Source organism: Lemur catta, chromosome 6 (assembly GCF_020740605.2).
Source record: "Lemur catta isolate mLemCat1 chromosome 6, mLemCat1.pri, whole genome shotgun sequence".
NCBI classification, from domain to species: Eukaryota; Metazoa; Chordata; class Mammalia; order Primates; family Lemuridae; genus Lemur; species Lemur catta.
The window spans coordinates 35,640,646-35,668,606 of record NC_059133.1 but is presented as its reverse complement, the minus strand read 5'-3'; the positions used below and the strand labels follow the sequence as shown (position 1 = coordinate 35,668,606).

Below are 27,961 nucleotides of genomic sequence, written 5' to 3'. Positions count from 1 at the left end.
TTAGAAAAAAATATGCTTAGTGAGTAGGTTTATTCCACTTGTCCATTACCTTTCATAGGTACTATCTACTTACAACAGAATTGTATGCAATCACTTGGTCTCATTCACATTTACAAACCCTGACAAGAAATAAGAATGTGGAATATCAGTTCTTTGAATCAAGGGACATTTTTTAATAGACTAAATAGCTTATTAATCAGATCTTTTAGCAACATGTCAACCATAATTTTTGTATAAAGACACTGAATCTATATCTCATTATAAAAATTCTAGCATAAGCTATCTGTACTTTTCCCAGCATCACATCCTACCTAATAAGCCCTAAATTAAATAATATGGTCAGTGAAACAGATCATTTTTCATTAATGTAAAAAAGTAATGTAAGATACTAACATTTGCTAAGTGCTTGATATGAATCAGGCACCATGCTAAGTATTTTATAGATAGCAGCTCATCTAATCCTTATGGTAACACTATCAGTAGGTACTATAATATAAATCATCATTTTACAGATGAGGAAACTAAAACTTTAAGAGCTTAAACAACTTGCCCATAATTATACATGGAGCTTGAATGCAAATCAAGTTTGTCTGTCTCCTGAGTCAATATTCTATATTACACCCTAGCTGCACATTTATATTCAGGTTTCTTTTGTTATCTCACCATAAAATGCTACCACCTCATCTTAATGGTTGAAGAGATTCACCTCTCAGTTCCACCACAAGTAGTACCATGCAATTTTTAAGTGTAACTCTGGAAGTATCCAAAATCCTTAAGTTGAATTCAAAGTCTTTAATATGTTTCACTCCAGTTACCAAATGTAAATCGTGTCACTAGAAACAAAGTAATAGTCTCTACTCTTAAGATCAGTCACAAGGTCCAGCCCTTAAAGCAGTTGTTTTCAATCAGTAGAGCGCATTAGAAGCTCCTGGGATGTTTGTTAAAAACATAGATGCCCAGGTCCACCCCAGTAATTCTTATTCAGTAGCTCTGAAATATGGTCTCAAGTATCCGAATGTTAGTAAGTTCTGGTTATTCTGATGCAAAGTCCTGAAGAATCGCTCTTTGATAAACACTAGCTTAAAGATATACAACAAAAATAACAAAGGAGAACAGTGGTTTTCAAAGCCAACAGTAAAAGCAGCTTTCAAAAAGTTCCTTCCCAGTTCTAAAATGTATGCATTTGGGAATCCCAGAATCTTATTCCTTAAGATTTTTAAAAAGCTCCCCAGGAATGGAAAAACTGAATTTAATAAAAAATGACACGGTCTATAGGTTATTAACTTCAAAGCACGTATTAGGAAGATGGCTAAGAGCTAAAATGGCTCATTTTCATTATTTTCTGAATGTCGAAAAGATGTCGCCAAGAGCAAAGAAAAGAAGACATTATCTTTTGTAATCATTGAAATAGAATCTTTAGTTGATTCCCCCAACAGTTTTGAGTAGACAGTAAGAATTACACATGATTACACCACTTAAAGCCAGAGAAAGAAAGAAATGGATTTATTTTTATTCAGAATGGCGGATTTGTTGTGATCAAAAACCAAGGAATTTTAAAAGACCAAGGAGTACTAAGATACACATGAGGTTTGTGAGACAATGGGTAGAACGTGAGATGTCATAACTACAAATGAGGCATCTCTACAGTAATTTTGCAAGCTATGTAGCAAGTATCAACTCATTGTTCAAAGCTCTCCAATTCATGTACATTTTAAACTCTTACAAAAAAATGTACCATATCCACACCACGTGAACAGCACATTTCCTCAAAAAATAAATAAATAAATAAATAACGCTTTTTGAAGAATAGGTAGGTGCCAATGGCCACCTACTAGTCATTGTTTCCCCAAAGAAATAATAGTTTAGATATTGTTTTGTAAGAGTATCTCAATGACTGCCACATTTCAATCTTTTAAAAATAGACTTTTGAAATATCTTAAATACGCACGTTTCCATGGGAATCTACTTTGGACAATTTGAAAACAAACTAATGATTACCAATCATTTTCTAAAAATAAGAAGTTTTCATTTCCTAGCATACCTACAAAAACCACATCTACTTTTTGCCATTGTGAAAACCCCCATAATATTCTGAAATATTTTTTTAAAAACTACATCAAATAGGAAAAAGTAATGATATAAGTAGAATTCTTAATTTCAAGTAAGACTATCAGCTATACACAGATTACATAAAAAGCTATCCATACAGATTGTTGATACATGAGTGGGAACATACACTGGTTCGCAGGAAATGAGAACAGGAAGACAAAGAATCTACTTTATTCCCTGTTTGCCCCCATGTGTGGTACACAATTTACTTGGATTATAAAGGGCAAAGAGAAAGGGTACAGAGAGTATTGAGAGAGGTAAACCAATTCAAGCTGATGGGAAATGAAAAAGACTAAATGTTTATGCCTGATGACATAAAATAGGTATTCATAATTCAGTCATTCCAAGGCTATTTTCCAAAAAAAGAAGAATTCAGTCGGCTTAATCAATATTAATCTGGTCCAGTTAATAAAGAAAATTGAGTATATCTATTCTAACCATGTCTGGAGAGGCAATCCTGAAAGCATTTCTTTAGCCTTCTCTGTCAGCCTTCCTCCACCCTCCCCCATACCATCCTTCTCTCCAATTTCCTCTGCCCTTTGGGGAAGGAAAAAAGACAGAGCAAATTCCACCAATATATACCCTAAGCTATGCACTAACATCCCTGTGCAGTTCTATTGTGGAGAGAGGAGACAAGAACCAGCTGCCATATCAATGTGCACCTTGTCTCTGACTAACCTGGAAGCTATAGCAAGGACTGTGTTGAAGAGTAAAATATTATTTGGCTGCAATCTACTCTAATGCTTTAGCATATGGTCATATGTACTATTTAAAATCAGACAAATACATAAACTGTTCATATAGCCCAGATAGCTCAGTGATAGCGCCTGGTAAATGCTACGGGTCTGTAGCTGGGTATGAGCAGAAATGAATATGATTTGGGATACTAACCAAAGAAGTTGTTAAAATGGAAATAATATTGCTTTTACTAGGAAGGAAAAATTGAAAACAGTAAAAAATACAGCTAGAAAAAAATTACAGGCAGAAGCTCAAACAGTGTGTCAAGTGTAACCTGTGTAGGCAATTGATAAACACTGATAAAGATGGATTGCTACGGCAATATATAAAACAGAGTCTGCGGGATGATTCAGTATCCAAATGTGAACACATTTAAGCTAATAAAGATCTATACTAACCAGAAATTGATGACATAACCCACCCTTTATTCTCATGTCTCATCTTAAAAGGCTGACACATTTCAAAATTCATACATTTAAATATGCATAACTAAGGGGATAGGAATTGATGTATCTGGCTTATTTTATGTTAAAGAAAATTTGTTCTGGCCCACATCAATAAAATACCTAACTAGAATTCATCAAAACAGGTCGCCACTATAACATTTCAAAAAACTAAATGATGTTTTTACTCTTATAAAAATCACTCAAATGCTAAAACATCTAGACCATAAATTTATTCCTACCAATGACATATCTACACAATAGAGTTGTTGTGCTGTTAAGTATATTTGGTCATTGGATGGATTAGGCTGTCTACCTAAAATTACCTCCATAATTGTCAATAAAGGTTAAGTAGATGAATCTCATGAGAATCGTAATGTTTGAAAACTAGTTTCAAACACCACACACATACACATAATTCTATTATTTTATATTATTTTTAATGCCAAGATGGTTTTAAAGGACCTGATTCATGTTAATAATAGGCATTAAACACATTTGTCAAATAAATCAGAGAAAAAGGGAAAGAGAGGAAGACTGATTGTAGAAGAGACACAAATCAACCACATCTGCAGCTCAAAGATTCCTCTGAATGATTTAGCCGTAGATTAGTGAAATAGAGAGTTCAACATTATGGACTTTGATAGTAGTCTACGTCTACTTGATTTATGAAGTAAAGGTATTTCCCCTCCTAGTCTATGTGTAGTATATACTTTGCTCAAAGAGTATAATCAAAGGGGAAAAAGAGTATAGGAAGAGTATGAAAGATGAAAAAAATCAATTTAAACAACACACGTATCAAAAATAACAAATTAGAAATGTCATAATATACTTAGTAAATAAATATCCAGGTTTTCCTAATTTTCCAAATTAATCATTAATAGTAAATTCAGAGAGGCTTATTTTTATAGTTCACAAGATAGACATTGACTATTTTTGTTATGTTATGGCTGCAAAATACTCAATAATACTCTATTCTAAATTAGTTACTACACCTAGGAATGTAATTTTAATTGCTTAATATTTAGATATGAAGTTATCCATAACCACTTCTAAATTGAATGTTTTAATATTTTAGAAACTGAATGAGATATTATGTCAACCATTTTATAGGGCCCAAAAAGTATGCTAATACATTTTCACATGAGAACAAAGAATCCTTATAAATCATGGCCAGTTATGTAGGACCACCCTCAATGCAGAAAGACTGATGTGTTTTCTGCCCTAAATTGATACTTTCTATTTCACTTGAATACAAATTTAGGAAAATGTATTTGATAATTCTGCAGCATGTTGCCAGTAAATATTAGATATTAAATATTTAAGTATTAAATATTAATCCAGTCTTTCTTGACCATCTTGGTACATCAGAATCACCTTAGGATATTTTAAGAATACAGATGTCAGGACTCCATCCTGAAAAACGTTGAAGTTCACAAGAAGCAATGATTTTTTCCCTAAAGTTTCCCTGGGTGATACTAATCCAGTACAAAACTGGATTAAATCAACTCATCAGTCTTCTTCCAATTGAGAATAAAAGAATAGTGCTTTATTCAAAGAATGGAAGTTGTATAAATTCTATTCCAGGCTAAGGGGACATAATCATACATTAAGTGAAGGACACTGACTCAAATATTTTGTGTAGCTTGGTTGGATGATGATATTTTTTCAGACAATGTGTCAACAAATACTTATTATTTATTTAGTGCCAGGCACTATCATATAGGTATTAGGAATAGAGAAATTAACATGATAGTTTGTCCTTAAGGAACTTACATTCTAGTAGAAAGAGATAAATAATAAGCATGGAGAAAACAAGAAAGATAATTTCAGGTACTGGCAAGTGCTATGAAGACAATGAATAATGATGTAAAGGGTGAATGCAGAGGGGTTGACTTAGCTCTGGTGAACAGGGAGGTCTCTAGGTGACATTTGAAAACCTGAAGGAAGTCTTTCAAGTAACAAGAAAAAAGAGTGCCAAGGTCCTGACATGGGAAGAAACTCCATTTGAGGCTGGCATGGCTAGAGCTTGGTACACCACTGGGAGGGTAGACAGGATGAGGTTGGAGAGGCAGGCAGGAGCCAGCTGGTGTAGGGGCTTGGAGGCCACTGCACTGCAGTTGAACTGGGGAGGTAGCCGTCAGAGGCTTTTAAATTAAAGAATGACAATGAGATCTGCCTGCACTTTGGACTGTTACTCTAGTTGCTGTGTGGAAGTTGGCCTAGGGGAGGAGGTCAAAATTGTAGGCAGGAACCCTGCTGCTGCAAGATGGCGCCTTGGTACTGCGAAGATGCTAACTGATCCTCTAAGTCTCACAAATAATAATTCTTTAACCTTCTTTTAGGTCAAAAACTCTATGCAATGGGTCCCAGGGAGACGTGATTCATATAAAATGGAACCACCCTGATATATTTTTCTAAGTGTATGTGATATTCTAATCCAAATAGCTTCCAATCTAGGAGGTTTCATAACATACACTATCAACTGTAATTTCTATATTACTATGTAGAATTGAAATCACTGAAGTTTTTGTTTCTCAGAAAATTTTGGTGAATTTTTTTAGTCTTGTATCTGAATGAGGTTAGGTTTTGTTCATGCTACAAACATTGGATTCTGAATGACTATTTGAAGCTGAAATTTAACCTTTTAATTGAATTTCTAAATATGAAATATTTTTCCTGTTACTACCAATTATATTCCATTTGTCATTTGTTACATTTCAGGAAAGGTGTTCAGTACACAAATTCAGTCTAATCCACAGAACAAGAGGTGAGAGGCCCTTGCTACAACACAGGCTAGGCTCCTCTAACAGGAAAAAGGTGCTCAAATGGTATGAAATGGATTTCATACTTTAGGTAGACAGTGCTAAGACTATGTTCTGAGTTCATAACAGTAGCTATTGCATATTTAATAATTGATTTCGCTTTTACACAAGCACTGTCTTCAAATATCTTCTGAATTATTGCGTTCAGTTCTTGACTTAGCCTGGCTTTGTATTGTCAGCGAACTTAACATTAATTTTCCTGATGACAGGGACCAGGTATTATATGGTTCATGTATTTTAATTCCTATTATGGTATAAAATATGTAATAGGAAATCAGTAAATATCTGCAGAATAAAAACATTTAATAGGATATGGTCCTTGTATCCTAGAAGAAAATGATTTTAAAATATGATTAAATATGTTAGCTTATACAAATCAACATCTATAAAATTTTATCAACAATAGACATGTATCAAAACATCTGCAAAAAGGATTTGTTGGTAGGGAAAATTTTCTGGGAGAACTATCTAAATTGCTATTGAAAAAGGAAAGGTATAATACATAGAGTGGGCATATTTTATAAACAGTGCAGTTTGAGTGAGGGAGAGGAGACAACTTGATATTGGGGGCCAAAAATAGCAATAATTTTCTGTTTGACAGAGATTCCTTTAACAATATTTTTGTCACACCCCTTGTAGCCGATTCTTCTCCAAACCCCTACTCCAAATCAATGTCCAGCTCAACAAGACCATACATACAAATAACCAGCACAGTAGATTAAAACAAATCATGTTATTTCAGAAAGCCTTATCTGTATTTCTGTCTTAGTCAATGTTGAAAACATTAATACATAGACCAGTATTTTTGTCCTTTTGAAATCTTCCAATTTTAGAATCCCATCATTTCAATGATATTTCTTTTCTTAGGGGATTGGAGTAGGGCAGGGATAAGAAGGAATGTTTATCTCTTGCTTGGTCTTTTCAAGTTTTAAAAAGGATTTTGATATTTTTATTTTTAAATGCAGATGGTTAGATGACATTGTAACAAGTCTTCTGGGGTAATTTGAATTATTTTTTGCCTTTTAAAGTTTCAATCATTGTCTTCAGCAGGTAATCTCAAAGAATATTATGATAAAAGATAAAGTGAAAATTCAGATGTGATGTTCCTGTTATTTACAAGTCATATTTAATTTTTTTCTATAAGTCAAAGTATTCAGATATATTGCCAAAAAAGGAAAAATGAGAACCTTCATTGGCTTCATTTGTGCTAGGAACAGTCTACATTACATTTATCTCATCTTTCATAACATTAGGGGAGAAAGCAGACTGTGCCTTATCAGATAGATTTGATTGATGATGGATTTGTTTTTAAAAGTACTTTTTCATACATAAATGAACAAAGAAATTAAAATTCTCATATAGAAGATATTGCAGAGTAAAGAAGTGGCTCTCAAACTTCGTGGAGCTTCAGAATCATCTGGAGGTCTTGGTAAATGCACATTGCTGGCCCCACTCACAGATATCTGGGTGGTACCCAAGAATTTGCATTTCTAACAGGTCCCCAGGTGATACTGATGTTGCTGGTATAGGGCCACACACTGAGAACCACTGGAATAAAGGATGCTCATCTGTCCCCTGCTTTTTAGGAATAAATTTTAAGTTAATCAGTTATATCCACAACAACAATGTCATTGAAGAGAAGTCTTTCTAAATCTTTAACCATACTCATATGCATCTCTGCTGGACAAACCCAACTGATGAGTAAAAGCTAAGAGTTTATCTAAGCATATCTGTCTCTAAAGCCAGGATGACTAGAACATACCCACTTCTACCTTTTCTCCTACTCTGGGATCTCCACTTTTCCTCCAAGGATACACTAGTCAGGCTCTTGCCATTGAGTTCAAACTTAGCACCCCACTCTCTCACTCTGGTGTGCCTAACTTATTATTTATGTTTATGGACATAGTGTGACATCACAGAAAGAAGTATGTACAGGGACCTGAGGCAAGTTACTAAGTTAAGCCACAATTTCTCCCTCAAAACAGGAAGATAACTACTACTACTCCTGGCTATTTTAGATAGTTAAATGAGATGATATATGTGTAGAATCAAGCACAATACCCAATACACAGGAGGCCTCCTCTCCTACTGCCTGCAAAAAGAAAGTTTCTGTATCAGCTGCACTCCATGACATTCCCTGCCAATCCTAGAGTGCACTTCCTAGGCAGAAATTTCGAGAATGAAGGTGTCAGACAGGGTTTTCAGTTTTTCAGAAGGCACAAAGCGGGATGAACTGATGGCTGCTTGCAAGAAAGTAGAGGGACAGACATCGGAGCTATGGAAATTTGTGGCTGTCTTCATCACCTCTGGTAAAATAGCTTTACCTACAAGTAACCAGGCCATCTGACAGAACATAACAAATGAGACCACACAACATTTGATAGTAAGTTTCAGACCCAGGACGTGCTGCGAGTGTTACCTTGGTCACCTTTGAACTCACTGTTGTCTGTGCTCTTGCCACCTTGCCATGGGCCTCTCTAGTGCATTTAGTTTCCATGAAGTCCATGTATGAACTTAAAAGCACCAAAGGTCTAATCCAAAAGTGGAATAAATTTCTCTATTTTCATTCACTCCCTGAAACAATACCACAATAATCTTTAGATTCAATGAGCCAGTCCTAGCAAGTTTGAGGGACTCCATACTAGCAATTAGGGACATGTCATCTGGGTGCTGGGTCTATTGAACAATGTGACCTTGAATAAACTACTTCAGTTTCCCATCTGTGACCCCCCCCCCCGTAAGGTGGACACAATGCTGCCTTTCACATATACCCAGTATCAGGAATGTGCCAAAATATTCCCAAAGCGCTTTCACTTAGCATTCGTGAAGGCAGTAATATAACCCCCCTAATGATATAGCTTGTGACAAAATCCAGATTTGCCCCTTCTTCCAAAAAGGCATTTGGAATAAATGGCTGTATCTGCCAGAGCACTGGCTGCTGGTTGAGTTACCTTTCAAAACTGCGGAGCAGAGCCCTGCACAGAACCTCTGACACTCGATTTTACTCTCCGGCCAGAGTCAATCTACACTTCACCCCCTCGTAAGCTCAGATAATAGGAATTTTTCCCACAAAAAGTTTCCATAACTACACGCAAACCCCTTGGGAATAAATAGCTCCTCTCTCCTGCAAGTGCCACTTTCTGGAGCTGCCATATCCCACTTGGCCAGTAGGTGCTGCTGTATAAACACGTGCGATTTGCCAGCCTCAAGACAAAACCAAGGTTTCAAGCTTTGGGAGATAAAAATCTGGCTTTCAAGTTTGATGAAGTCTTTTTCACGGTAGTTACCTAGGATGGATCAATTCTGAAGGCTCTAATTTCTGTTCTTCAAGCTAATTTAACACAAAGCAGCCAAAGAAATGCCCCTCTCGGATGGGCCGCCTAAGAAACAGATTTTCACAGGTGTTTCCTCTGTGCTGCAAACCTAAATAGCCCCCTAAGTTCAATCACAGAGATGCCGGAGGCAGGGGAAAAAAAACAGCAACAAAAGATGAAAAGAGAGCAAGCTCAGTAAAGCTGATCACTCCCCAAGAGCTGTTTTGATGTGGAGATCTCTGTGAAAGCTCAATAAATCCTCAGTGTGTGAGGCAGGGCTTAGGGAAAATCAAAATGAAGATAATAAGACCCCATAGCCATCCACACTGGCATATTTGTAAAGCATTCCGTAATCAACATACTCTAAGGAAATTCCACATGATTCCCCAGCATATCAAGGGCTCGAATTAGTTCTTCTGGTTAAACCACGGTGCAGATTAACAGTTACATACTTGAAAGATAGTTTTGTCCTAATCTTGACCACAAACAAACCCATGAAAAAAGCAAAGCAACCCAAAGAACAGTCCCCATGATGAAAAGCCAGTTGGGTCCTCTTCATGAGGAAAGAGCAGCCCCAAACACCATGAATATCAGCACATCTGAATAAATGATACTGGATGTCATCAGATGACCAGTGTATATGAGAAAAGCCAGGAGAGGGAGGGAAGGGGAGAAGGAGGGAGAGAGGGAAAGGGAGAAAGGGGGAGGCAGGGGAAAGGGATGGGGGGGAGAGAGAGAGGGGACAGGAGAGGAGGAGAGATTTATCTAAAGGAATTGGCTCACTCAGTTGTAGTGCAGTGTCCAAAATATGCAGGGTAGGGCAGCAGGCTGGCGACCCAGGGAAGAGCTGACGTTCAATCCGAAGGCACTCCACTGGCAGAATTCCCTCTTCCTCGGGGGCTGACGGTCTTTCTTCTCTTAAGGCCTTTAACTGATTGGATGAGGCCCACCTGACAACCTCATTTTAGTTCCATTACTTCATTAAAGACCCTATCTCCAAATACAGTCACATTCTGGGGTGCTGGCAGGTTAGGGCTTCAATATAAGAATTTAAGGAGACATAATTCGGCCCCTAAGAGACCCAAATGGGTTTTATTATGATTAGAGATTAGGGAAAAGACAGATAGAGAAAGAGAGATGAAGGAAGTTAGTAAAGAGAAGTATTTCTTGGAGGCGTGATTCCCCACGTATGGCCCGGGCGCAGCAGCATCACTCTCACGTGGGAATTGTTAGAAATGCAAATTCTCATACTCACCCCAGATCACTGAATCTGCGAACGGGGACCCAGCACATGCCGAATAAACCCTCCAGGTGATTCCAATGAAGGCTGAAGTTTGAAAACAACTGTCTCAGAAGTTGCTTGATTACAAGAATGATGCCACCCGAGAAATTTCCCAACAAACATGGATATAAAAATTGTTTAATCTGCATGTTTTCATTAAATATATCAAGCTGAGTTATATTTTATAAATGGGTCTGGGATCCATTTTACTTTTGTAAATTGGAAATGAAGTCAGAGCTCCAAGGATAAGCATGATAACACCGCACAGGAACTTGGCCTCTGAGTACAGATTTCACAGGGTAAAAGCAAAACTGTGAGTACCCAGTAAACCTTATTTATCAAATGCCAGAACAGTCTAATTGCTATCTGTCTGGTTGGAAGCCTCAATTATCTTATGCAATTCCCATGAACAACAGACTGAATTATAATGGTTGACCTTAGTATCATTCTACTCTCCCTCTTAAAAATGAACAACTAGAAATAGAACTACTGAGTGGCCACTTTTGAGCAAGAATCAAATTTATACTATAACCAAGACGCCTTCTACACTCTCACAACATTAGTTTTTGCAGATATGCTGGCCAATAAACAAGCCTCTCCCCCGTGCCCTTTGAGAATCTACACTATAGCAGCAAGAGCAAAGTTCTAATTCACTTATGCGTTATTTCCAAGCCCTGGTGGATGGTCAGATCTGCAACCAAGGATACACGTGACCAACTTATCTGGAGAAGTCAGCTTCCTTTGAGGCATATATGCTACTTGGTGGTCAGGTATATGGCACTAAAGGAAGAGCTTTATGTCCGGGAAGCTTACAGGACTTGCCTAGCACAGTTCTTAGTACACAAGATGCTAAATCATGTTGCATAATGCAACTAGAGCTAACATTCATAATTATTTATGTAAATTATATGGCAAGAATTTCCCAGGTCATTACGGAAAAATAATGATTATTTGTGGAACTTAATTTTTTATGTTAGCTATCAAGAAAAAGATTGTCCAGGGGCCCTTTTGATTGGACTTGGATCTAGATGTAATGTCTTTGTGACATTGTCAGAGAATGACAACTGTGCAATTTGGGCAAATTCTATGTGAGCAAAGCTTCAGAATTACTTGCAAGTTGCATTATTTAACTATGTCCAGATGGAATACAGAGCACTCTCACACTGAGCAATTATATCAGCAGGCCATTGATTGAGTTGATGTTTATCTATTGCCACATGAACAAGGGCAGTCCCATTGCTGGAAGCTGCTACTCTATCATTTTTAAATAAAGTGAATGTTTGTCATTAGAGTTTTCTAAAGAATCGGAGATATTTGATCTGATTTTGCTTTTATTTCTTCCTGATCAAATGAAATCTGCAAAGCTTCCACATTCTTATATAGAATCTTAGCACTTTTTACAAATCATAGAATTTCACAGAATCAAAAGTATTTTTTAAAGAATTTTTAATTCCCAAAACTCCAAAAAGGCAAGAATAAATATTCCCTAGAGTTTTTGTTGGATTTTTCAATGGCTACCTTCTTAATCAAAGGTGCATAATTTAAATAATGAGTAAGTTAATTAGAATTTTCTAAGCTACTAATATGGGCCCAGCTGTGGGGAATACAAAAATAGACTCATTAAACAAACATTATATGATTCTTTGCTATATCTCAGGAATTATACTGGAGTTTGACAATAAATTCCTAAACAGAACCACTCACAGATCCCTGCCCTGAGGCCTCATAGTTGGGGGTATACCCTGGGATGTATATGTATCAGTTTAGAATGCTGTGGGCCACCGGTAACAGAAAGCCCACGTAAGAAGAAGTTGAATGCAGGCATGGGTTTCCCTGCTCTACGATGCCATCCAGGACCCATGCTTTTTCTTTCTTTTCAGCTCCCTTATCCTTAGTATGTTGGCCTCTCTTTCCATGCTCACCACCTCGTGGTGCAATCGAAGACAATGGCTATTGCAGCCAAGTCTTTCCCCTCTATCAGTAAAGCACAAGCTTTCTCAGAAATCCCACCAAGACTCCCCTTAGATCTCATTACCTGGAGAGTTACAGGGTTACTTTCAGCTGAAAGGCTAAATGAGAAACAAACGCAAAGATGTGGAAACAACCCAAGTGCCCATCAATCCATGAATGGATTAGTAAACTGTGGTATATGTATACCATGGAGTACTACTCAGCTATAAGAAATAACGATGATACGACATCTCTTTGGTTCTCCTGGAGAGAGCTGGAACCCATTATACTAAGTGAAGTATCCAAAGAATGGAAAAACAAGCATCACATGTACTCACCAGAAAACTGGTTTCCCTGATCATCACCTAAATGTACATCAGGGAAGGATACCAATTGGATATCAGACTGGGATGGGGGGGTGGGGGGAGGGGATGGGTGTATGCCTACATGACGAGTGCATTGCGCACCCTCTGGGGAATGGTCATGCTTGAGGGTGCAGATCCGGGGAGGTGGGGGGGGAGGGGATCGAGGTATGAATACATGGAGAGTGCCAGGCGCACTGTCTGGAGAGTGGGAGCGGATGCGCTTGGGACTCTGACTCGGGGGGATGGGCGGGACAGGGACAATGTATATGACCTGAACTTATGTACCCCCATGATGAGCTGAAATAAAAAAAAAAAAAATAAATGAGAAACAAAGAAACAAGATCTTCATGGTTGACTTGTAAGTACAAGAATGACATAGGAAAGAAATGGTAAGAATTGATGTGTCACTGAAAGGGGAGACAGGGAGTCAATAGGACCAGGTGTAGCATCTTTAATATAATTCTGGCATAAGAACATGAAGGTCTAGGTGAAGGAACCTCTTATGGTGGCTGAGTTTGTAATACTCCTCATGACAGTAAAAAACATCATGAACAGGTGGTCTGACACTACCTGAACAAGACCACAAGTTACGCTGCACTATGGGCAACAGTATGTCTCTAGCCATGTAAGAGCTATCCCTAGCACGGAGGAGGTTTTTGGAGCAAGACAGAGGCTCTGAACTCTTAATGCTTACATTTTATAGGCTTTTAGCCCCTGAGAAAAAGTCTAAAAACTAAGACAGGAATTAAAAGCCTACAGTTCTGACATAAAATATCTATTTACATACTTTTTTCCAACGTTATCTCATGCACCTGGATTTCCACCTTATTCTATATACTCTCTGAAGTTTCCAAAGATCCTTCTACCTAAGTTGACTTCATGTCCAAGTTGGTGGCAGGAGAAAGGAGGCTGAACTTAACCCAAAAGAGTTTGAAGAGAACCAAGAGATAAAGCTAGGACCAAATCTAATGCTATCATTACTCTCATGCTACTTTTTCATGTCCTGTCTACATTAGACAGTAACAGAAAACTGATGTTGGAAACACTAATTGACCAGTTAAGTGTCACTAACTGATCTCTAGTTGCTGCTTCTGATAATTTTTATGAATTAACACAGGCTTCAAAGTCAGAGTGTCTGGGTTTGAATGGCAATTCTACCACTTACTGGTGGCATAACCTTGGGAAAATGTTTCAACTCTATATCCTTCCATAAAACACTGATCACAGTAGTACCTACCTTGAAGAGTTGTGGGGAAGAAGAAAATGAGTTCATCTTTTAAAGTGCTTGAGAAGTGCCTGGTGCATGTCAGCACTCACGGAATGTCGGCTACCTTGATTACTACTGCCATTATTATTCTAGCACAGGGGCTAACCACACTGCTTTGGAGTCATAAAGACCTTGACTCAAATCCTGACACCATCACTTACCATCCACATGGATGAACAAGTTAATTAAAGGCCCTCAATTTCTTCATCCATTAGAAGGAGATAATGCTGCCTTCACCAGGGTAGGGTAAGTATTAAACAAGATGACGTATGACAGTGCTCAGCTCTGGTCCTGATGATTAGGTGATCTGTATTCTTTTTGCACTCCTCCATAACTCACTCTTTTCTCTGGGTTTATCACTAGGATTCTCCCTGGAGTGATCTGTTACTTGTGATTAATCATACTCTGTGTACTTCTCCAATTAATATTATTTGAGTGAAACAAACTTAAATTTAGCATGAGGAACTATCTTGAAAGGAAAATAGGTTCATAGGAATAACCTCTTATGGTTTTCAGAAGAAAAGATGCCATCCCACAAATATGGTAAGGGTCTTGATGATGGGAGAGATAGGATACCGTCACCTGCCATGGCTCCATGCCACCGGGCAGGGGCCCTACCACCTCTCTGTCCCACTTCCCTACCCATAATTCAGTGACCTAGCTGCCTTCTAGAGTTGTTTACCAACCATTAGTTGGGAAACCTTGAAAGCAAAGAAAACCTTGAGTCCTGGAATAATTATCCCCATTTGTCATACCATGGAAATGGCTCCAATTGTCACAGTCTCAGAAATGCAAATACTAAGGTCTGAGAAGATCCACTTTTCTTTGGGTGCCACTGCCATCCCAATTCTTGACCTCACTTGTAGGTGGAGTGCATCTACCCCACGGGGTCTGTGATCAAACACAGAGGCACATCAAAGCACCTTTGATGGCTTTTCCTGAAATCAGAAGAGGATCTGATGTGCAACTCTCTTGTACCTGGTCTAAGCAGAGAAAGTTTTAGTTTCAGAGAAGTGTTTGTTCTTCCTCTGGTATACTCAAAGTAGAATCACACTGCTACTTCTGTCTGTCCATCTTTGACCACATCTCTCTACCTTATTGTGACCTCTTTTTCCTAGGTCTCTCCTCCTACAACAATAGTTTCACTCCCTTAATCCTATTCAAACTGCCTTCTAACACTGACCACGAGCAAAAGGTGTTGCTTCCTGAATAGGTTAAATAGGGAACCTCAAATGCATGGAGAATATTCCTGACTTTCATCTGGAGTCAGTTTGGCCTGGGTATCACACTTGAATTCAGAGCAAGTATGAAAAAGCAGTTTTGGGTGAGCCACTCTGAACAGGAGATGGCAGTAGCAGCCAAGGATTTGGGTGGCCCTTTCCCAGTTCGAACAGAGGGCATTTCCCCATAGGTTGATTGTCAACTCTGGGCTGTAGTTTTGCCTCACCAAAGCCAAGGTGATTAAATAATATGTCCAAGGTTCAAGACCTTGCTGAGTCTCACAACTATTGAAGAATTAGAAATTGCTAAAATTGAAGGCTAAACAACCAAATGAACAAGGTGGGGAGCTGCAGAAGAAAAGAGGAGCCCTCCAGAAAATAAACAGATAGTCCTAGTTAGAGTAGTGTTAGTGGGTTTACTGGAAAGAGCAAGGATTTGAGATCCAGCGCACATTCTTACTGAGACTTTGAGCAAGTTATTTCACAAGGTGACTCAGCCCATGTCCTCATGTAGATTAAGGGGAAAAGAGAGTCTTCCTCATAGACTTGACAAAGGGCCAGATAAGATAATAGCCACTTTTATAACTCACTTTGTAAACTACGGCATGCTGTAAAAATACAAGGAAGGCATTTTTGTTGGTTTTAAGCTAAAGGTCATTTCTCTGAATTTGTCCTAGCCCCTCCAAATTTCCTAGACCACTATTTTTTCTTTCCCTTTTTTTTTTTTTTTTTTGGTCCAAGTCATACAGCCAAGAGCAGTTTGACCATCGGTCTATTATTTCTCTGATAATTATAATTTCCCAGAGAGTAATAGCTTTTCATAGCTCTAAATTCTTTGCCTTATCCATAGTCTACGAATTATGCACTCACCCATGCTCCTGTCATCTGTTGTGTTGATTTATGAAACCTCCTGTTCTCTGATCTCATTTCTTACCTGTGCCTCCTTTAAAACTCAGGAAACGTGGCAGCAAGGTCAAATTTCTCATTGTTACAGCATTACATTTTCAGGTGTAATCATGGCTGTCTTCATAAAGCAAGCTGTTAGTTCCACAATGGTCTGTTTAATCCACTAGATAATTGCTCAGCCTTCACCATATGACCCCATCCTGTTCCTTGCTATGATTCCAGAACCACAGTGTTGTGGTTGAAACATCTATTAATTTGGTGCATGTATTAATTAAAAATTTATTTCTAGCCAAGTATGTGATGGATCAAGTGTCATGTTTAAAAAAAGGAAAAAATAATTAATCTTAACCAATTTCACTTCGAGCAAAAACAATGTAACCAGAAAGTTCTCTGGTAACTGCCATACATGCATAGACTCTTCAAAAGTTGAAAAAAAAAGGCTGAAAAAAAAAGTTGAAAAAGAAAAGTCTAAAATATTGCACAATCATGTTCATGTTGGTATTATGGTAGATTTATGAGGCATGCAACCACACATAATTCTTGATGTAGTTAATAAGGCAAAGATATATTACTTCCCTTTGCTCCACTCCTGACCTACAGTGAATTTTATCCACAGCAAAATTAGACCTAACTAGGTTCTTATACCTGAATGGCCAAGAGGTATAGAAATTTCCAGCACAGCCTTATTAGAGAGTGGGATATATAACAAGACCATAATCTAAAGCCAGTCTTCAGTTTTATTATTTATTTTGCTGCCTTGATCATTTTTCTGCACTCATTTGGCTTGAAGGCATAGACATTCCCTGTTGATTATCTCGGCTTGGCAGTGCGTTTCTGCTACACATTTTGATTCCTAATATGGTAGCAGGAGAGGATTTTGTATGAGTTCCAGCGAGTTTCTTTGGGCTTGTGGAATGCAGTGAGGAAAGAATCCTACAGAGATGAAAACATGAACATTTGCATTGATAAAGAGAAAAATGAAAGAAAGAAAAAAGAATCACTCTTAAAAAAATTTTTTCCCTTTTCTTATTCGGGTCAGTTTCACTTCTAATAACGTCTTACAGCTGAGAGGGGTAGGAGGAATTAATGCTGTCTTCTTTTATTGCCTATATCTTCATGACCATTTCAAAAATTATTTTGAAATGCCTGAGTGCTTTTATAGAGGCAGTGTTTAGAATCAAGTTTTTATCATCATCAAGGTTTAAGTCCTTGAAGCACCCTATCACACTGCCCTGTAAATTAGCCACACAAGGATGAAATCTGAGAGAATAAGTTTAATGTCCTTAAAGAGAGTAATTATGTTGTCTACTCACAGGGTACAAATTACAGTTGGTCTTAATTTTGTAGCAATATGAACTAATACTAAAGAAATACCTTAATTGCCTTTCCCTGTATTGGTTGTTTTGGAGTTCAATACAATTTTTCTCCCAAGGTGATAAAGTCATTCACAGAGATATTCATTTGGTAAAAATTCTTTAAGCAATGCATCCCAGATAAAGAACTTTCCTCCAGCAATGGGTTCTTCTTCCCTAAATGTATTTACGAAAGGCCTCTGTACTTTAAAAGCTATATTTGCAGTGGTGTAAAAATTTCATTATTTTCATCATTATTCACACCCATTTAATGTATTACTTTTATATAATTAAGAATTACTTTGGCAACTATGGCATCCAAATTGACTGTATCAAGATTTAAGGTCATGTGTATGTAGGCTTATTTGCTGCTGTATCAAAAAAAAAAAATCACTAGTGAGAGATCATCTAAAACTCCAGGAAATTCAACATGCTAATGTAGATACATGTGAAAGTATGGTTTTTATAAGGCTCCAAATATTATCTTTTCCTGGACAACTTATTTTAAGGAGCCCTTCGGTAAAGGGTTCTAATTAGTCAGCAACAACCATAAGCATAGTTAGTCTGCTTAAATACTTTCATACCAACTAGGGTATTAGTTAAGCCCAGGATTGGTTAAAAATAACTGCAAACCCCAAAATAACAGTGATGTAAATGAAATAGAAATTTATTTCTCTAGAATATGAAACAATGTGGAGTTTAAGCAGTCCAAAGTCTCCCTTTATCACAAGGAACTTAGCTATCATTCTCTTCTGCCATCCTCAATATGTGGCTTTCATGTCATGGACCTGTGGCAGCTGGGGCTCCAGCCAAGACATCCAGACGAGAAATAAAAAGGAAAAAATAAGTGTGAACCCATGCCCTTTACTGAAAGTTCTTGTGTAGGAAATACTATGTTTATTTCCACCTATTTCTCAATGGTCAGAATCTATTCTTGACCACCCTCAAGGGAAACTGGGAAGTGTGGTCATTTATTCCAGGTGGCCATGTGCCTGACAAAAAATGGATTGATAAACCAAGTGAGATGGGGTGAAACAGGTATTGGAGTAGGTGACACCTAGTCTCTGTCATAGTTAGGTTCACAGACTCCTTGACTTGCTACCTTTGTCAGGTCATACAGTGACCTAGCTTCCCCATGCATATTCATATTTGTTTATTTAAATCAAAAGATTTCTTTCACTAATGTAAATATATATAAATGGTAGAAAAGTAGAAATGGAGAGAGTTAGAAAAAAATTTTAAAACAGCCATAAAATTCACCGCCCAGAAATAAGTAATTTTTTGGTACATATTTCCAGTTCTATTTTCATACACAGGTAAGTATCTACCTACATACTTGCCTTAATAAAATTGGAATGTATGAAGCATATAATTTTTAACCTGCTTTTTTAGCAACATGATATTAAGACTATCTGCGCCTTTCTGAAATCTTTTCAACATTATTTTAAATTGCTATAGGTCATTTCATAATATTATCATTACATAATTTATGTAACCAATGTCCTATTGTTGAACATTGTAGTAATTTCAAGTATTTCTGTATTATAACCTACACTGCAATTAACATCTTTGTCACTAAATCTGCGTATATCCTCAACTACCTTCCTTAGAAGGTAGACTTTCTGATCAAACAATATGCAAATGTAAAGACTTTGATATGACAAATTCCTCTCCAGAAAAACTAGTAACATTTTACATTGTTACCCTCCCATCTGAGTATATGGCTGTACCCTTTCACCAGCCATGAGCATCATATAATGTTTTTTAAGTCTTTACCAGTTTAACAGACCAAAACGTTGGTCTAATTTTTAGTATGTCTTTGATTACTACTACTGAAGTTGAACATTTCTCCTGCCTTTATATTTAGCCCTCTTTATTATTACGAAAAGATATGACAGGAGAGAAAAGCTCATGGGCTCAAATTTGGAAATACTAACTTCAGACTGAAAGGAACAAGCCTCTGGTTTTGACGATAAGTCACGCATCCTAACTCATGAATGGCAACGTAAAGAGGCAATCAATGCAGTGTCACCTGACAACTTCAAGGAAGGTACCCCAATTTTTTCCTCCATTGTTTAACAAGGAAGCCACCACAATCTTGACTCACGTTGTACTGAGCTTGAAGGACACTGCTTCATATGTGATTTATGGATTTTCCTTGGAGTTGATTGTCAAGCCCTTGTCTCAGAAGAGTGGCAAGTAAAAATATCCAGGGAGCTCAAATTTAATTCAAGTAGTCTATAAACCACAAGATCTGTCTGCTTAAATACTTTCAATCCCAATAGGATATTTCCCATCTAAATTTGTAACTGAGCTGAAAACAACTTTGTGCCTTTAAATATCTGGTGATGTGTCACATCTCAGTCCATGTGAAGCCCACGTGATGTACTGTAAGCAGCCAGATCACAACATGCCAGTCAAGCAGCTGTTTGTATTGTTTCCTGATGTTGGCTAAGTAGAGAATTTCAAATGCCTTAGACACATGCTGTGTGTGAATGGGATTGATATATTTTATTTTCCTGCTTCTGTGTTATATAAATTATTCTGGAGTGGTTAATTCTTTGCAGATTTTTAATCCTTTCCTCATGCCCAAAAGCTAAGTAGTAATTCAAAAGTTAATCAAAGAGAGAGATTGAATACTACAGGATAATTTCCAATTAGACTATGAGGACAAAACTTCATAAAATTGCATGCCTAAATAGTAAGGTACAAATAAAAAAAAGTAAACTTCATCCTCTACCTGCAAAACCAAAAATTAAATATTGAACCCCAACTACCTGTTTTTCTCTATAAGCCTGACAATTCTTTTCCATATATGTGAGGAAGGCAAATATGCATTTTTGTTTACAATTTAGGCAGGGCCTTGTACAGTGACTCACCTGGAACACACCCCAATTAAAATATAGTGGGCAGTAATACAGAGCACTATAAACCAATCAAATTGTAAAACATCATTGAGGTTTGCCCCTCCTCCAGTCGCCTTGCTGGAATCTATTTTTCTTCATCTGTGGGAGAAGGTATTTAGAGTCAAGCATCATTAAATCAAAATGCAAAGGAAGGAGAAAATGAATATGGGTTAATTGCATTCTGGATGCCACTGAACCACAGTTGGTACAAATTACTGGGGTATAAGAATGCATTGTGCACACCAGGAAGACAAATAATTTGGTGAAGCTGGAGCATGGCTGTGTACCAGGAAGTGGCAGCAGATGAGGATTCTGACAGCGTGTGTGTGTGTGTGTGTGTGTGTGTGTGTGTGTGTGTGTGTTGGCAGGGTGTGGATGCATAGAGATCCTTGTATGTCATACTGAGAAGTTAGGACTTTGTCCTGAAGCCTGGATCTCCCAGGAGAGTTTCAGCTACTGTCCAGGAATGTCTCCTTCTACACAATTTGGCACACTGTGTAATCTTCTCCCTTTTACTGCACAAAGAAGTCCTATACTTGCAATCTTGGTAAAGAAGTAAAACCTGTATTCCTTATCAACAGATCTGTAGGGTAACAAAGGGATAATGGAAGCAGCTGTAATTCAGGTTGAAAGCCTCTCTCTTCTTGCCATCAACTACCTGGAGATAAAAGGAATACAATTAAGATAAATAAAGGGCAGAAAGGCACCAACTCTTAAGCAATGAATTTTTTCTAATAGGAGTGGAAAGAAGGCAGGAACCAGTGAGGGCTACAAGAATCACAAGAGGCTCCTGGGAGGAGGTAATATTTGCTGTCCCCACCAGACTTAAGGCATAACCTTTAGGGTCCTTAAGAATTAAGTGGCAGTAGGACTCAGGAAACCAATTCCTCAGTAGGAATATAGCGATGGGAAAAATAGATAAATCTCTGGTCTCATGGACCATCACAGAAAACACAGGTACCTGTATTTTTTTTCTTTTTTTTGGAGGACCTTGTTAGGGTACCTGCTATACCCAAAGGACTTAGGTAACTGGTCCTTTATATATTTTCCATTTTATATACTTGCTTAAGTAGAATTACTTGCTTGTTTATTTAAAATGCATTTTTAAATTATAAAAGTAATATGTATTTATGACAAAAAAATACGGACCATAAATTTAAAATTTCTTTCTATATTTCTACACCCAACCCTTCCATTCAGAAATAAACACTCTAAACTATTGCCTGTGCATCCTTTCAGCAATTTTTCATGCATATATATGCATAGATGTATATTATATATAAATATTATCATACTGTTTTACTTTTTCCATGTAACTATGCTATAGTGGTAACACCATAATGTTGATATAGGAGGGATGCAAAGAAGGCAATCTGGTTGGAAAGAGAGCCTTGATGCTGTGTTGGAAAACACTTAAATAAAATGGAATATCAATTGTTTATATCAAAGAAAGGAGGGTGCTGGAAAGTAGGGGACACTAAAACCCCACCAAGTAATTCCTTGGCATATCATTTTATCACTTACACAGTTTTGTATGACAACACATAAATAGTTGCTTACCATTCCACTGAGTGAATGGACCATAGTTTCTTGATCATTCTCCAATAACAGATTGTGTGTAGGGTTTTTGCCTTCATAAACAATACAACTTTGAATCTCTTTATACATGACTTAGGCAAGAGAACCTATAACATAATTTCCTACAATTAGAATTGCTGAGTGAAAGGGAATGTGCATTTCAAATGTTGACAGATCTTGCCAAATTACTCTCCCAAGCCATCCAGTTGTTCCAGTTTACAGTCAATGGTAGAGACAACCTTTTTTTTTTTTTTTTTTTTTTAGGATTTCCTTGTATAAAGTGGCAAGCTATGCTTCTAACAGAACTAGTTCTGCTAGCTTAAGTCTCAAAGTCTACCTACCCATTTACAACTAGGATTCCAGCCCTGCAAGCACGTTCAGCTTTCTCTGAGCTTTTGATGGCTCGAAATACTAGTAATGCAGCTCAACTGTGCAGTGGCATAGTCCCATCTATACTGAGAATCATTTTTGTTTTAGCTTTCGAGAGTGAAAATTGCTATTAAAGTGTTTCCATTCCAAATCCAAGGAAAATTCTATTGAGAAAGTAAATGAATAAGAGAATGGGATCTGTGAAGGCCACATTTGAGCTCCTGTTGTTAGAAAGACAGGTAGAGTCTATGGCCATACCACCCTGAACACTCCCGATCTCGTCTGATCTCAGAAGCTAAGCAGGGTCGGGCCTGGTTAGTACTTGGATGGGAGAAAGACAGGTAGAAAGAAACAAGGCAGAGAGACAAATTCAGGAAATTGAATAAGGAGCTGTGTGACAGTCACATGATGCTACAGGTCTCTTGTAATAAAAGGTGTGGTAGATATTTGCCTAAAAGTTCCTTGGAGAAAGGATGGCAACAAGGCTGAATGGCCAAAACAAGAAGTTGAGCTCCTTTGCTCTTGTCATCTAATGTTCAAATGATTCTCAGAAACATACTATTTTGTCTTCATTAATGTTTTGATGTTTTTAATGTATAAATCCTCTTCTAAATAGAGTTTGGGTTCATATTTGTATTTTTATAATAAAATAACAGATGATCACTATTTTTTCAAAGATATAAAAAATATGACTGATAGAAAAATGACAGCATTGGTAATTCAATTTCAGATTTTGTCAAATATCTTTTTAAAACTCAGCTAATAATATACTAAGCCTTCTCATACATAATTTATGTTATTGATTAAAATCTAAAAATGGAAGGAAAAGGACTGAATCCAATTTATTTTGTTAAAAGAATGGGTAAAAAACTAATCAGCCAAGTTAATATTTCAAGCAACAAACTATTTGAAATTCAATTCTGCTTTGAAAGAAAAGTTCAGGACTAATAATTTCTATTACTCATGCTATTAATGAGGAAAGGAAGTATAAAAGGTACAATATGCTCTTAAAAATGATTATACATTCAATGAAATTTAGAAAGAATAGCTTTTTTGGTGGTCAGAAAAAAGACTATGTTTAAAACCCTATGTACTCACACATAGGAAAAATACAACAAAAATTCTAATATGTATATATACATATGTGTGTATATTCTTTCCGTTCTTCAAGTTTCCTATGATACCAAACAGCAATATATTTTAACTTAATCTAAACTGTAAAGCATTCACCATTGTCACTCATCGAAAGTGTCTCTTTGACAATTTGAGGTAGCACAAAAACAATGGAATAATGAACATTTTCATTGAGTCTTCCCTGCTTTTACAATTTTTCTTTAAAACTGGTATCTTCCTCCTAATCATGTTTTCTTAAATTTTACTTTTATTTAGGATTAGGTACTTGAAAATTTAGGGGTTTTGTTCATTTTTTGTTTGGTTCATTGGTTGTTCTTCCAGTGACATACAACATATTTCTAAGAGGATTTTGAAGGAAACAGGAATTGTCATGTACTCACATGTCCTGTGGGGCATACCCGCTAAGTATCTTTCCCATCTCTATTCACCTCTGCCTCCTTTGCCATCACATGCTGGGGTTTAGCCCCTTATCACTAGTGGTGGCAAAAGCCTCCCAAAGCCCACCTCCCCTTGGCTCCTGCCTTAACCTCCTTCCTTCCATCCTGCACATTACTGCCAATGGCATCTTCCTGAAGCAAAAATCTCATTATGCCACTTTCCTGTTTAAAATCTTTAATTGGCTTTAATTGGCTTCTCACTGCCTTCGTGATGAAATCCAGATTCCTTAGAATGCTCTACAAGCCCCTTCATGACAAAGCCCAGGCCTGCCTCTCCAAATGGCATCACTTGTTCCTCACTTACCCTATGCTCGAGCCATAATAAAACCACACCATTTCACACAGGGAAGTTTTTGTGGGTGTTGGAACTCTCCTTGGACTGTCACCCTTCCATCCCTCCACTCCCACCCCCCTTGGACCTGGAGAACTCTAATTCACCCTCCAAAGGAGTGCTCCTCGGGCCTTCTTGTGCATGTGAATCTCCTGGGGAGCTTGTTAATATGAAGATTCTGCTTCTGTAAGTCTAAGATGGGGCCTGAGGTTTTGCATTTCCAACCAGTAATTCTGGGAACACTCATTGAGGATGAGCCTCTAAAATATTACTCTGTCTTCTCTCCCTCTGTGAAAAACCCCTCCCCTGTAAAGCTGATCTGTACAAAGCTGCATCTCTCCTACATTTATAACTTGTATATGGAATATGTGCAGATCGTTTTATACGTCTCACACCCTGTTGTAATTACTTGGTTACATGTCTGTCCCTCTAACCACCTGTGGATTATCGAGGTCTGGAATGGTGACTGCTGCTTGCTTGTATTCCCAGCACTAACATTGGGGCCCAAATATGTAGGCATTTCATAAAAGTATGTTGAACAGAAATTAGCAAAAGTTTTCAATCAGTGCCTGAATGATCATCTGACAGAGTGTTTTTTAAAGAAGTCTGCCAGATTGAAGATTAGACTAAATGCTTAGCTCTCAAATTCATGGGTTTGCTTTTTTAAAGTTATTACCAAATATCTCCAATGGGGTTTTACGGGAAGGGGAAGGAGAGGCTTAGAACTACTGGCTGTCTGATTCTTGTAACCAAGTATGTAAGTCTAGAGGCTGGCTAAGAGTTGGAAGAGCCCAGACCTGTCAGACAATACAACCAATTATCTTTGTGGCCTTGTGGGTGACTCACCACCCCCGCTGCGTAGAACAGCTCTGCCTGTTTCCAAAACACCTGGCCTTGCACAAAAGAATGAAGGAAGAGCCAATGCACAATGGATAATCTCCAGCAAAGAGTTTGGACAAGAAGCAGCACCTCAAAGGTGTCTGCAGGTCTGCGTAGAGAGAGAATGAGTAAAAACAAACATCTGTCCAAAGTTTCTCCATCATGTTACAAACATGACAAGAAGATCAGCAGTAACTGTCCCAACTGTGGTAGCCAATGGCCCTGTAACGTGGTCAATGGTGTGTTAGGACCTCAGAGACAACATTTGGGGTACACTGGTTTGCTATGCTGAATGCACACTAGAATCACCTGGGAGGTGACATTTGTGATATATGAACACCTGGGGACCCACTCCAGATTAACTAGTTCAGAATCTCTGGGGGCATGGCCACATGGTCAACAGGTTTTAAAACTCCTCATGTGAAAATAATGTGAAGCCAGAGTGGATATCCTCTGAAAAAGGGTATCCATCACCTTCATTGGATGCTGGAAGTCCCCTATAGATGCCTCAAAAGTGAACATCTAGCCTCAGTATATGCACCCTACTAACTAGCCTCTGCGTCTTATCCGCTGTAGGCCAAACAAAGCCATAAGGAAGTTCTACCGCTTTCCCCATGCTGCAGCATTCACTAATAATTGTACAACAAAGATTTTTTTAAATTTCCACCCACATCTTTCATCACACAGTCTATGCTGAGAAATTGGTAAGCTGAGAGAGCATGTGCGGTGTAGAAAGAAGGAAGCTGAATTCATTTGGCAAAGAGAATTCCAAATCAGCTTAATTTCCTTTCTTCTAAATCTTAATAATCTACCTTGCTATTCTTCTCCTTCCACCGGCACCCTTTCTCCATGAGTCCTTCAGTCTCAGTGCTGAGCTCACAGACTCCAGCAGCAGGTCCGGGGGGATCACACTGGCGGGCAAAGGACCTGAAGGCACAGTGCAGAAGTTGCCAGGATTCAATTACGTTTATAAGCACAAACTCTTCCGTTGTTGCCTGTCATACTGCCAAGTGTGAAAGAGCACCATGCTGTCTACACAGCAGGCACGTCATACATTTTAGTTGAATCTGACTCAAAGCACCTCAATTTTTTTAAATGAAATATTTCAGGCCTACAATAATAAGTATAAATAATAATACAATGAATACTCTTGTACTCGCTAAAGAAATAAAACCTAACATATATTAATCAAAACATCCTCTATATATACTCCTCCATATCCCCTTTCTCTCATTCTCTCCTCAGTGGTAACTGTTACCTTGGGTTTGGTGTTTGTGATTCCAGTCCTGTTTTCACATTTTGTTTGTCATTCCCAAGCACATTGTATTACATATTCATGCAGTTGTGCTTTTGCATGTTTTCAACTATATAAATGGTTTTATACTCTATGTATTTTGTATTTTCAAACCTTATACAAATTGTATCATATTATACATCCTTCTGCAACCTGTCTCTGCATATTTTATCCTTGAGGTGTATCCATGGTGATTAATGTAACTTTGATAGCATTCCATGGTGGGTAAATACCCCAGTTGATCTGTTGATGAATATTTGAGTTGTTTCCAATTTCTTGCTATCACAGTCAATACAGCTGAGAACATTCCTGTGTATATCTCCTTATGCAAATATGGGAGAGTATCTCTGGATATTTACATAAGAGTGGAATTTCTGGATGGGGGGTATGTACATCTTTAGCTTTTCTGGACATTACCAAATAACACCCCAACCAAAAGTATGTGAGCTTTCCTATTGCTCACAGCCTTGCCACATTGGTATTAAGACTTCTACAAGTGTAGTCAATTTTAACTGGCAAGTTTTTCTTTAAAAATCCTGAAGAGGGCAGCATACCCTGGCAATTGCTGCATCCTTATGCTAAAATGCATTCCAATTATGGCCCCTCCCTTCTTTACTCCTTGAAATCCTTTGACCTTCCCTAAGTCAGTTACTCTTCAATCCACTTTCTTACCTCAGTCAGCTCCAGGGTGGTATCTTAGAAACAGACAAATATACTATCTGAAAGCTGAAAGTTCCCTCCCACTTTTTCATTCCATATTCCTGACACACTTTCCTTCTGACAAGAAAAAAGGGAAATTGAGACAAGTCAGTCTGTAATTAAAATACTTTCTCCAGTTGAAAGTGTAAGAGGAACATGATGTGAGTAGACAGCAAAGTCTTCCACCATATTGAAGCAATGGTTTGTAATCTAATCAGAAGGCATTGTACACCGTCATAAACTGTGCTTATGCAAATTGGAGAAATACCAGGAAGTACTGGAAAGGTATTGCAAAGTAGTGGTGGCATTGTTTTTCTTCTGCAATAGAAGATATTTACTCCTTTTGCCTTCTTAGTTACACTGTTCCTGGTTCCCCAAGGAAGAAAAACAGAGTTCAGTTTCAGTATACCTTCTAGAATTTCTATCATTTTGTACTGAGCAAAAGTCCTGCCATGTCCAGAGTTTGCTGGTGGGAATATAGCCTTCTAAAATGCCTTCCTTTAAACAAAGCAGAGGTGAAATTGAGCTGTGCTTACAGATTTGAATCTTGAATGGCTGCTTTA

General features: G+C 37.8%; 1 protein-coding gene and 1 pseudogene across 2 annotated transcripts in view; one reads left to right on the top strand and one right to left on the bottom strand.

Moving 5' to 3' along the window:
* Positions 1 to 27,961, bottom strand: part of LOC123639490 — a 118,280-nt pseudogene that overhangs the window by 4,678 nt on the left and 85,641 nt on the right.
* Positions 1 to 27,961, top strand: part of SYT1 (synaptotagmin 1) — a 195,684-nt gene that overhangs the window by 139,505 nt on the left and 28,218 nt on the right. The window lies entirely within an intron of this gene.